The sequence below is a fragment of the Rosa rugosa genome, chromosome 3 (assembly GCF_958449725.1).
Source record: "Rosa rugosa chromosome 3, drRosRugo1.1, whole genome shotgun sequence".
NCBI lineage: Eukaryota > Viridiplantae > Streptophyta > Magnoliopsida > Rosales > Rosaceae > Rosa > Rosa rugosa.
In genome coordinates, this window is record NC_084822.1 from 16064217 (window position 1) to 16077546 (window position 13330).

The window sequence follows — 13330 nt, forward strand, 5'->3', positions numbered from 1 at the left end:
TATGAGCTAAATTGAGAGTAACTCATAAGTGTCTATATATATATATGAGAGTGAGAAAGTAACGTGGGTTTGTGGTAGTCTTGAAATCTAATAAATCAACAGTTCTTTCTTGTTTACTCATACTGGCTGTAAAAAGCTTACCGGGTTTTGTGTTGTTGCAACTCCCGGTACACTATTCAAATTGTGTAGCGGGTAATCCTACAGGACAGGAGAACCAGGACGGTGATCGTGCGGTTAGAGCAATTGTTAGAGTTTTACAACAATTGTAAGTTGTGAGGTGTGTTATGCTCATTTGAGCTTTATAAAATATTGTGAGAGTGAATTGTAATAATGAACTCGAAGTTTCGAGATTTGGTTTTTTTGTAATTGTAATTATTCAGGTTTCGGATTTGAATTTATCATTCAAAATCCGGGGCGTGACAAATATTACTATTTTGAGGACTCATGTGGTAACTAAGAAAATTTACCACTTTAAGGACTCATGTTACCACTTTGAGGACTAATATTACTATTTTGAGGACTCAAATTACCACTTTTAAGGCAATTGTATGCATGTCATACGTTAACATTTTGTAGAATTTTCCTAGGGTTTAATGGTGAATGAAGAGATTAAGAATGTTTGTAAAGTGTATAAGAGAAACAAATTGTAATTTTTAATAAGATATTGTCCTTTACATTTTAGTTTTTCAATAAATCAGTAACTTGTAGGGTGAAGAAAGTAGTTAGTATGATGACAACAGCCGGACCCTTTTGAAAATTTATGTATGATTTTGAAGGAGGGAAGAGGATGTCATTGGATTTATTGCTGAGGCCGTCTTGTAGCGGTTGTGGTTCGTCATCAGAATTATATAGAAGCAACTACATGCACACAATCTTGTACGTTTTGTGTGGCAAATCCATGGTTTGGTATGTGAAAACTGTTTTGGTAATCAAATTCAATATAAAATATTGGGGCTTTATCTCAGGGACTGGTGAGAGTTTTAAATAATGGTTAATACAAGTCATCTTTGAAGAAATAATATCAATATAATTATTGATTTGAAAGTCTTCGTTAGGGACTCTCTAAAATTGACATATCTCTACTACTATAAAGCGAAGCCCTTAAAAACTTCACCAAATTTTGAACTACCTTAATTACCCCTATTGAGTTAACTGAAACAAATAAATACATGCAAGGGCTATTATAGTAATACGAAAAAGAAATAAACAAAAATAAATAAATAAATAGATAATTATGGAAGAGAGACGTGGGTAGTGGGAAGAGTATAGGATAGATTACTGCATTCATTTCAAAATTCTATGTCTAAAAGCAAGTGGATAAACTAATAAACTAAAATTAACCACCGCTTTATTTTGTACCTGACTTTGTAACTCTGTTTAGATCCACAGGTAAAAAAAACTAGTGTTAAGAATCCAATTTATGTTTTAATAAATAAAAAATCTTAAACCCAGTCCAAAACTCCAAAATCATGCTCGAGCCCAAGGAAGCCCACCTCTTCAACCACTCCTTAAACTTCTTCAAGAAAAACCTAAAGCCCACAAATATAACTATTCATGTTTTGCAGATTGCTGAGCTTGTGGGTGATGATTATGATCAGATTCATGGTGGGCATAGCTGACCATTTGGGGTTGGTGCATATGGTGGTGTGGGTTCTGAGGATTTTGGGGGTTTTGTGCTTGGTGTAAAGGCATTTCTAGGCCTAACATTCCAGTAGGCCTGGGCACGGGCCAGGACCTCATGTCAATTTGCTAGGCCCGGGACCAAGCCCCTTTTCGGGCCGAGCTCAAATAACATTTTTTAGTTATAGGGACCATGAAGGCCCGGGTCGTAAATGAACTGGCCGGTTCTGCTGGGTTTTTAGGCCCAAAAGTCCAATTTTGCTCACCTTCATTTTCTCCACAATTTCATCATGTTTCTGATTTTCTGGGTTAGAAGAAGAAAATAACATCATACAACACTCTCCCAAAGCTCCGACAATACAGCAAAAGCACCACACCACAAAAGTTTGCCTTTCTTGCCATTACCAAATCAGAACTGCTTTGATTAAAAAGATTAGAAATCCATTGATCAACAGCTGCACAAAATTTATACTTGATCACAATGCACAACAAGCAAGCACAGATCACAATAAACCTGAAAATGCAACAAAGCACAATGCACAGCAAGCACACAAGCACAAAACAAAGTTTAAAATGAACCCAGCAAATGGAAAACTGAAATTGCTGTTGGGTTTCGAGTTAATGAAGAAGGCCAAAAGAGATTGCTGCTTGATAGGAGCATTTTAATGCGATGTTTTAATAGTTATTTCCTCATATTTTACTTAGTTATTTCCTTAGATAAATAAATTTTAATTAAGTTTCTATTTTTAGGTACCTTGGAGCAAATGGAGAAGAAATGAGCTTAAAGGCACATGAGAAGCAAGGGAACGTTGGAAATGATAGAGGAAAGGCACGAGGGCTGTAGAAATGAGCTGAAATGAAGAAATTAAGTTTTCTTGGCTCATCCAGGAAATCCTGGTCCGATTAGGAAACCTAGTCAAAGTAGGAATCCAGGGTCAACTAGAAAACATGATCGGAGAAGGAAACCTACTCCTGCCAGGAAAAGGAATCCTAATGACACAAGGAGTCCTAGTTGAACTAGGAGAGCAAGAGAAGATTCTGGAAAGATCAAGAACGTTTCATATGAAGAATCCTTGTTTGGCTAGGAGTCCTGAAGACATGAGGAGTCCTGATGGGGCTAGGAAACATGAGGGCACTAGGAGACTAAGCGGCTTAAAGATTACTCAAGAAGCTCAAGAATATTCTAGAAACTTGGAATATTGCTACAAATTAAGAGACCTAAGTATACTAGGGTTTCTTGGACGCAAAAGGAGTGAATTTTAAGTGAAATAATTGTTTTTGCCGTGATATATATAAGGGGTTATAAAAAGTGACGTGTTGGGACTAAAAGTATATCCAGATACATTCCTGGAGAATTTCAAGGGATTGCAACAAGCAGAAAGGTTGAAAACAGGTCCAGATACATTCCTTGAAGTCCACATTCATTCTTGGCCAAAATTGAAGAGATAAATCAGAAATTATTCATTTAAATTCGGCAAAAATATAATCTCCCTTAAATCAAGGTGTTAAATTGGAGGCTTCTCATTGGTTGGATGACATAGCAAAGCTGACGTGGAATTAATTGATTGGTTGGAGCTATGTGGCGCAAGCAGATAATTCCTAGAAAATAAAAAGAAGGATCCAGAACCTTGGAGACTAAGAAGCCGTCCCCTATATATAGCATCACCCTTGGAACGTCATTCACACCACTTCTCCCATAATTCTAAACACCAAAAATTATCTCCATTCTCTAGTCTTCAGAAGCTCTGCGTCTCAACCAAGGAGGAGAAGAAGTCATGCAATACATCAAGATCCTAGCCGCCATCCACCCTTGTGTTGTCCCTAGAAGATTGCTTGCTTTCAAGGATCTTCAAGTATTTTGTCTCAAGGCTTTGTCATTCATCTTTCACGGTGTATTTCATACTTTCTTTTGTTTTCCTTTGTTTGATTCTTAGAGTTATGAATTCTAGTTAACATGACGTTAAGGGCAAAGTTTAAAGCCCGTTTATATGTTTTGAAATAAAGTTGCGATTTCTTTATAGTTGGTTTCTATGGTGCTTATGTGAGATTGCTTAATTGATTTTGGATTACAGAAAACTTTTGCATGTTTATGTTCTTTGGTGGCCAACTTAGGATATATGCATGTAATTGGAGCTAGATTTAGGTAAACAATTCACCTAATAATTTTGTGAAACTGAATCATAAGTAGTAAAGGCTTTGGACAAAAGTCGGAATCAATTAAGAAGGATTGCAAATAGATGAACTTTTTCATACTAGGTTGTGCACTTTGGTTGACATCCTTTCTTTGTTCTTCATGCATTGAACATGTTTTGATTAGCTAGCTTTCTAGACTATGATTGCATGTTCAATAGGTTTAATTTAGGTGCTTTCACTTAGATTAAATATTCAAGGAAAGTAAAATATGGGAAATCGTTTGCTTACTAACGTTTCACAAGGTCAACTTCTTTCTCATGACATAGATAATCAACTATAGGATTTGTAATTAATTTCTTGCATATGGATATGGTCTTGATCTTTGTTTCTTGCGTTCCACCCTTGTACATGTGTTTTTACATTTTCTTTATTTTATTTATTTTAATTTTCAAATTTATAATCCTAAAACCCCCTTATTTGTGTTTACTTGTATATATTTCTATTCTTTTGTATATAATTTGTAAATAATACTTCATATTGTATTAATTCTTTATTTGTTTATGCAATTACAGGTGTACCCTCAATCCCCGGCTTGAACGATCCCTACTTATTCTATACTGACAACTACATTTTGCAGGGTTAAATTGCGCGCTTGTTTTTAGCGTATCACTGCTGGGTTTCTGGAAATTAGGGCTTCGAATTCGAAATCTGGAAATCGATTGGGGCTTTGAGTTTCGGGAAATCGATTGGAGGCTTCGAAATTTGGGTTCGAGCTTCAAAAGGAAACTGGAAAATGGAAACCCAAAACCCTTCTGAAGTTCTGATCGCTCCAAGGAAATCAAACCCCGAAGCTGAGTGTTGGCTGAGGGTTAAATGTTGACTAAAAGTCTTCAGAGTCTTAAGACAAAGACTAGTAGAAGTGTGGAAAGTCAAAGGGATATATTCAATCGGGCTTTTCTTCGGGCTTTTGGGGTTATGGGTACCAGGGCCCGGGACCAGCCCATTAAAACTCAAACGGTCCGGGCTTTTTTTTTTTGTCTATTTTTTCTCTCAAAGCCCGGTCCGGGTTTTCGGCTAAAATGCCTAGGCCTACATTCCAGACCTCATTTCTGGAAACAAACCACCCCCTAGAGCATTGGGTTCCATTCAAACTCAAAAAGAAAGGAAAAGAAAATAAATCAAAACAAAGCTTTTCTACTTCACAAACACTTGAGAACCCAAACTCAAAAACTCAAAAACCAAATGTCATAGTCTAATATCTGCACATTTTTATATCGGATTTTGCTTGCTTAATTTCGAGAAGAACTAATACAAATAATGAAACAAAAACATACCCAAGAATCTAAATGAATTTTGGAACAAAACCCATTAAAGCAAAAGAATTGATTCTCATTTTCACTGAGGTATGAAGAAGAAGAAGAAGAAGAAATTTGAGATTAATTGCAGAGAGATAGGAGAGCTTTGGACAAGATGAACAGTAAAAAGACGATTCTATCCTTAAACAGTTAACGATGTTACAGTTCCCAGGTACTAATATTGGGTAGGGGTTAAAAGTCCAGGTACCAATCTAATATTTTTAAAAATGGAAAAATTCTACAAATGGTCACTCAACTATGACTCATTCGACACTTTGGTCACTCAAGTTTCAAATATATCACTTTAGTCACTCAAGTATTACATTGTCAATCACTTTAGTCACCTAAGGAGTATTTTTTTTAATGAAAAAAAATTAACAAAGTGACTAAAGTGATTGACAGTGTAATAGTTGAGTGACGAAAGTGATATATTTGAAACTTGAGTGACCAAAGTGTCGAATGAGTCATAGTTGAGTGACCATTTGTGGAATTCTCCCTTTAAAAATTGGGGTACGAAAGTTACTAGTGACCGATAGTTCAAGAACTGTTTGTGATTTTTTTCCTAATTATAAACCGTAAACCCATTGCACATGCTGCAGCAATTTCGTACAGTCTGCTCAAAGTTCAAACCCAACATAGATTCGTTGTGTAGGGAGAATGGGAATTGGAATTAAGAAGCAAAGAAAAGGTGAGCAATTCTTTGTCCGAAGATCTTGTAGAAGAAATTCTCTCCCGACATGGTAGAAACTTTTATGTCGTTGGGCTTATGGGATGCGTGACTGAAAGAAAGCTGCAGGCACGCAGGTTATCACTCCAATGAGAGAGTGCTTCAGGACAGAAAACCATCCTTCTAGTTGTTCATCGTCTAGTATTACAAACATACAGGCAAGTTGATGAATCATTTTATTTTATTTTTTCGTGTTTTATCTCTGACTCTCGAACCCTCGGTAAACTGAGTATGTGGAGGAAGCAACTGCATATCTCGAAATTTAGAAGTAACAGAATTACGACAAACACTATCAAGTGCATGTGCATAACATCTTCACAGTGCACTTGAGATTTTGGTTCATCACAGGGACATTACATGTTTATTAAGCTATAGTTGACACCAGAAAGAACAGGTTACCTTATTTCTTTATTAATTAGTTGACCACTGCAAGCGATATGATGATGAATCCCTTAATGTGGAAAAAGTGCCTGATCAAGTTGTTTTTTTTATTTATTTTTATTTTTTAAGAATAATTGCCTGATCAAGTTGGACTCCTCATAACTTGGCAAGGCTAACTCCTCAAAGTAATACATGTCGAAGTCATCAGGCATCCCCTGAGTGTCCCCTGAGTCATCACTCTCATCAAGTGTCCCCTCTTGGTCATTTGCTGCATACTGCTGCTTGTCGAGGCTATCATCAAATCGGGCTTCATTAAGATTGGGTTGTACAACATTAATGTCGCCGTTAGCTTCAGAACTAGCTCTAGTGCTCTCTTCGACTTTGTTAGTGGACATCTCATCCAAGCATCTTGGCTGTGGACCATCATCAAGATTGATCGAGCTGGAGACATGGTCAACATTCTTGATTGAGTCGAGCACATCATCTAGGACAATGTCAGAGAGTTCCATCATGTTTGAGCCATTACTGTGCCCTTGAGTATGGCCATTAGTCTCATCAATATTATCATATGTCCTCAGCTCTTCTGCAGAGACTTAAAATTTCAGTACTAACTAAAGAGGTATGGGTTACTAACTAAAGAAATATATTCAATTTCAAGAAAGATACAAAACAAATACGGATAGTAGATGAGAAATCAGAGAGAAGAAAAGGTGAAACAAAAATACATAAAACTAAAACTACAGGAAAAAAAAAAAAAAAACTGGATATGACTCATATAAATCTTCTAATTATAAACTACACCAATATATCATAGGTTCTCTCATGACTCATGCGAAGCCTACAATCGCAACACTTAGAAGCAAGGTCCTGCTATTGCTTACTTTGTTATGAGATAAATGATTATTACTAATGGCCGGTGAACTATATAGATTTGTAAAATGTAACTGTAAACTACGTTCAAACTGTATATGGCTGTAAAATTGATTCCAATGTAAGGTACTAGCTAGCTAGGAGATCAAACAGACCATTTTGTTTGTTGAACCATCAATGGCCTTGAACATTTCCATAACTTCAGCAGTGGTCTGAAAAAGATTCCTCGCTTTCTACAGGTCTCTACCTCGATCGTCTATTTTCAAAAGAGTTCTTCAGCATTAATTGCATGTGCGTAGTACAAGATATTCAATTACTACTAGTACAAAAAGTACTGGTACCTATTTGTTTTTTCAATTGGCGGATTATGAGATGAATCTCAATCTTGTTTAGAATGTAATGGACCTTTGAGAAAATTGAGATGAATCATGTGGCTTGTCCTCGAAATGAAGGAAACCAATTAATAGTCGCATATACAAATTGGCTAGTATGAACAAATTTTCTAGCAGCTTTTACTAATCAGATAAATTAAGAACATACTCATCACTGGTGAGAATGATGACTTTAGTGACTGTTTGAACCTAAATTTGGCAAGGCCGACGTGGCAGACAGATGGTAGGATCCAAAATGTATTTTTGCTTACGTGGTGGCCCACACCATAGCTATTTACATGAATTCAATGCTTTTAGTGTGTTGGGACCGCGATTGATTGGCGGTCGTTGAGTTATGCATGTACCTAAATTTATCCGTTTACCAGTCATTTGGACGGTAAGCGACAACTATCTTTACTTTTTACCTTCGTTTCAAACTTTTAGAGGCACTAAAAGTTGACTTTTTATTCCGTTCACTTTTTTAGAAAACTTCATTCATGAAAGTAGTGAGCATGTTAAACCGAGTTCGTAGACACGAACGATGCTAAAATCAGAGTTGTAATTATTCTGAAATCGTATTCTATGAATGGCAGGTCAAACCTTCCATTTCGGGAAACTGACCCAAAATATCCAGAATTTTCTTTCCCCAACGCCGAAACTTTGCGGCATCACCGGTGTCTCCTCCAGCCATGAAGTTGGTATGGATCTTTCGTCTTGAAACGAGTTTTTCATCCATATATGTCTTGCACCATATTATTCACCGTACACGACGAATCGAAGAAAAGAATGTACGACCATTTATCGATCGGCATATTTTTCAAATTCCAGCCAACTGTGGTCGAATTGGATGTTGAGACTAACTGGGCTTTGTTCATCTTGCCATGCTCTACAAACACACCAAGTTTCACATCTCAATTCAATCCGAGGAAGACGAATTTTGAATTTGAACAATTCCGGCCATCAAAGCTTCCAAGGTAAATTCCGGCTTCCTCACTTAGAATTGGACTTTGTGGTAGTTATAAAAGTTGTTGGAAATGTTGTAAGAAAAATTTGGCTTAGGTCTTGGTACTCAATTCAAGGTCGGAGCGGGCGGCGCGTGTGGGCGCGTCCAACAGTTTCTGGTGGTCAACTTTGTTGTATTGGGTAGAGGATAGTGTTATGAGCATGTAGATTTGAATTCTGACGTTTGAGAAATTATTGAAAATTTCTAAAGTTTCAAAAATTTGAGTTTCGATTCGGGAAGATCCGACAGTTGGATCGACCCTATTTTTCGATAGCTTGTTATAATTATTGAGTCAACATAACCTATAAAATTTGAGCTCGTTCCAATATGATTTCGAGCTTTCGATGAATTATCGGTTTTAGTGTTTTGATTTTATTATCGTAAATTTATTTTCAATTATCGAAACAGTTATTGATTATATCAATTTGTTCGGGATGACTTGTAAACCAAGCTCGAAAAGAAATACTTCATACTGCTATTATAGACTAATTTCTGTGAGTTGACATTTGCCTTTTAAACTAAATTATGCATGCAGTATTATTTTCTGAATATTAATTTATCGTATTGATTTTACGATTTATAAATAATTTATCGAAATTTCTTAATATTATATTTTCAATGGCATGTTGATAATTTTCGAGTTTTGTTGAAGTACGGTATTTATTTCCTTTCCGAAAGTTTTTACTTATTTATCAAGTTATTCAAATATTGAGTTATGGAGGTTCTTGTTCGGAAAGAGTGATGACTTGCATATTATGAGTATGATATTCAAGTAATTGCGTACGAACGATTTATCGAGATTTCATGAGTTATTTTAAGATTTGAGTCTTTATGAAAATTTATTTATTAAGTGTTGACGAGTTAATTATAAAATGAGAATTTATGAGTTTGAGTTCAAAGTAAATTATTGAGGAGGTAAATTATGAAAAATGAGTATGATAGCGCATGCATGCATTACCTGGTCGGCAGTACCCTCCAGGTAATAGTCTGGTCGGCAGTACCCTCCAGACAATATTATGGTCGACAATACCCTCCATAATATATATTTCAGTCGGCAATACCTTTCTATGCGTCATCTGGTCGGCAATACCCTCCAAATGACAAGAGATAATTAGTCAGTAGTACCCTCTAACTATCTATTCTGGTCAGCAGTACCCTCCAATGTGTCATCTGCTCAGTACTACCCTCCAGATGACATGAGATGGTTAGTGGACAGTAGTACTCTTCGATGCCTCACCTGGTCGACAGTACCCTCCAGGTGACATGAGATGACTGGTCAGCAGTACCCTCCAGTCATTGCTTATTTGAGATATGAGTATATGTTGAGTTATTTCATTATATGACGTTTTGAAATGATTTTGAGACGAGTTACATATTATTTTTGAGATATTGTTATCAGAGGTTTTGAATAGATTTTAAGATGATTTACTATATATTTGAGATATCAGTATATTTGAGATTTCTAGAATGATTTGAGATGTTTCTTTTTGTGAGGGTTTGAAATGGTTTTCGAGATGATTTACAATATGAGTTGAGATTTCAATACCAGAGAATGATTAAGAGTATTTTTCACGAGTTTTGCACTATTTTTCATGAGTTGAGATTTCACTTGAACTTATACTGCATGTGTAGATTTTATATGAAAATGAAATTGGGAAAGCATTAAATATTTTAATTTGTTTTACCTTAACTATAATTACTTATTTTTCGCCCACTCACTCTAACAATTTTAAATGCTTTTTCTTGGGCTTTTCGGTTTCTTGTGCCCAGTATGCAGATAGGTTGAGGTCGAGCATGCGTAGGAGTCGAGGCATAGTGTTCGCCACTTTTGTCATTGATCTAGCTCATGTTTAACCTACTTGTATTCTATTCAGTTCATTGTCTAGTTGCTCTGAGTACTTACATTTGTATAACTTTGTATTTGAGTAGATTTCAATTTACTGAAATTGTTGGGGAGTTGTTTATGAATTGTGAGAGGCAGGTAGGCTCCAGGAGTTAAGGATGGATATGATTATTAAGGAGTGTTAGAATGTTTTTACAGGTTTAGAGTAGTTCACTTTTAGGGGAAGTTCCGCCAAATTTTTTGGTAGAATTTTTTCTAAGGTGGGACCCGCAGTGTCACGCCCCGAATTTTGAATAGTAAATTCAAATCCGAAACATGAATAATTACAATTACAAAATCCAAATCTCGAAACTTCGAGTTCATTATTACAATTCACTCTCACAAGCAATATTGTAAAGCTCAAATGAGCATAACACACCTCACAACTTACAATTGCTGTAAAACTCTAACAATTGCTCTAACCGCACGATCACCGTCCTGGTTCTCCTGTCCTGTAGGAATACCCGCTACACAATTTGAATAGTGTACCGGGAGTTGCAACAACACAAAACCCGGTAAGCTTTTTACAGCCAGTATGAGTAAACAAGAAAGAATTGTTGATTTATTTCCTTACAATTATTATAACTCAACACGATCACCATAAAAGGAAGGATACTCTTGAGGCTCTCTTTTAAGAACTCATTCTTAAAAGACTCAAGTATCCTCAACACTTCTCACATAAGACCCCTCACAGTCTCAAGTAACCTCAACATTACCCTCACATCACTACTCAACAATTGGCAGACAGACTCATTATATATATATAGACCTTTATGAGTTACTCTCAATTTCCCTCATAAGGTTACCACATATATATAGACACTTATGAGTTACTCTCAATTTCACTCATAAGGTCACTCCACATTTGGCAGACAGACTAGAGCTCTAACTGAACGTAACCACTCGTCCGGCCACAGACGTGATTACGATTTAATACTATTAATAACCACCAGCCCGGTACGAGAGCGTGATTCACTAATAGATGCCATGGTCACCTCGTGACCTAGTGATCTCCACAGATCACAACAATTTATTGTTCCTCAACAATAAAACTCAACACCTCTCACAATATATTGTTTCTCAACAATAACTCAACACAACTCCAACAATACATATTATTTCACGTAATAATATATATACAGACATTCACACAGGAATGTCTAATACACCAACAATAGTTCATATGATTGCAAAATAAAGCAATTAAATATATTGGGTTCGTAATATGAACCACGTGAGGTTTACTCACCTCTAATTCCCGTTGCGTCTTCTAAACAGCTCAACAACGATTTTACGAATCGTCCGCCAAATCAATCCGCCAATCACCTAATCAAATGTGACTTGAATTTAGCTAACAATTCCAAAACATACTTAAACGACAATCCAACGGTCGGATTCTAACTTATATAAAAATCCGACGGACGGATTCTCACGAATCGCCTCCCGAATCACTGTTTTGCAATTATACGAAGATCCAACGGTCGGATCTTCGCCCATGACCACACAAGGTCATTGGGACAGTCATACGATCAACATATCAAAACTACAAGTCCATCAGACGGTCCGATCTTCACAGATCATTAATCGAACAATCGAAATCGTTCGAAATCGTAAAATTCATAACTAAATCATACGATATCCGAAAATTGCGTATAATATATCGAAATGATCGTATTGAAATATAGAATCTAAGAATGCACAGAAACTATATTTTTGACCCCCGGAGTTGGCCGGAAAGGGCCGCCGGAGTTAGTGGCAGAGCCGCCGCCGACCACCGCCAATGGTGTCGGGGCCGGGCTGCTCCTCTTCATCTCATCAAGCCCAACCACTTTCCTAACTAGCATGAAGTCTAAAAATGACCGGAAGTGGTCGAAAATTACCTCAAGAAGAAAGAGGCCGAAATCGCCCAAAATCGCTCAAATCTGAAATTCGTCTTCCTCGGGTTGAATCGAGATGTGAAACTTGGTGAGTTTATAGAGCATGGCAAGGCGAACAAAGCCCAGTTGGTCTCCCCTCCTACCTTTGCCGGAGTTGGCTGGAATTTGAAGAAATGCATGAAAAATGGTCTGACCTTCTTTGCTTCGATTCGTTGTCTATGGTGAATGATAGGATGCAAGACATATATGAATGGAAAGCTGGTTTCAAGGCGAAGAGATTGATATCAATTTCATGGCCATAGGTGGCCGGATGAAGTCGTGGCGACGCCGTGAAGCCAAGGCAGCGAGGAGGAGAAAAATCTGGAAATTTTCGGGTTTCCTTATTGAGAAATCTGATTTTTTGTATTTATAGAAAATTCTCAATTTTCAAATATTCATAACTTATTCATACGAACTCCAAATAATGCGTTCCACATGTCCACGAACTCGTATCGACGAGCTCTACAACTTTCATGAAGGAAGTTTTCCCAAATTTTGAACGTATAAAAAGTCAACTTTGTTGACCCCCTAAAAACGTTCGTTTTCGAAAATAAAATCGTTCGAACTAATTCCACAACTTTTCCAAGCTTCGTACTCGCTCCTACTATCGTGAAATCATTTCTAAAAAACCATGGAATTTAATTTGGATTTTTCGGGGTATTACACGCAGGGCCACTTCGAATTTCAGGGTGAAATAAGGGGCATGTTCCTGTCACGTTGAATAGCCACGGCCAGTTTAACAAGGGAAGTGGATACCGCGGTAAATTATTAATCAAGTTCATAAAGACCATTAGATGCGAACGTTAAATGAATTCAAGGCATTCAAAGCTTTGACCGTTACCGAAGTTGAAGAAATCAAAGGTGGATCAGACCCACAAGGCGTAATCAATGACCGCGGCATATTGAAGATTGTCAACTTTACAACAAAAGATAGCGCATTCAAAGGGTCATTACGAAGTCTGGAGAAATCAAAGGACCCACGAGGCATAACTTTAGCCGCGGTGTATTAAAGATCTATAAAAGTTGATTGTCAATTTCATGGCAGATGAGAATGAGTTAAGGAGGCCGTTAC

The 13330-nt window shown here is 36.9% G+C and overlaps 1 long non-coding RNA gene across 1 annotated transcript; it reads right to left on the reverse strand.

Moving 5' to 3' along the window:
• Window positions 1–10605: 10605 nt before the first annotated feature.
• LOC133741258 (uncharacterized) lies at window positions 10606–12839 on the reverse strand. The gene is made up of 3 exons (XR_009861754.1): window positions 12223–12839; window positions 11592–11668; window positions 10606–10809 (listed from the first exon to the last, which is right to left on the reverse strand). It is a non-coding gene; the product is annotated as an uncharacterized LOC133741258 (long non-coding RNA).
• Window positions 12840–13330: the final 491 nt, after the last annotated feature.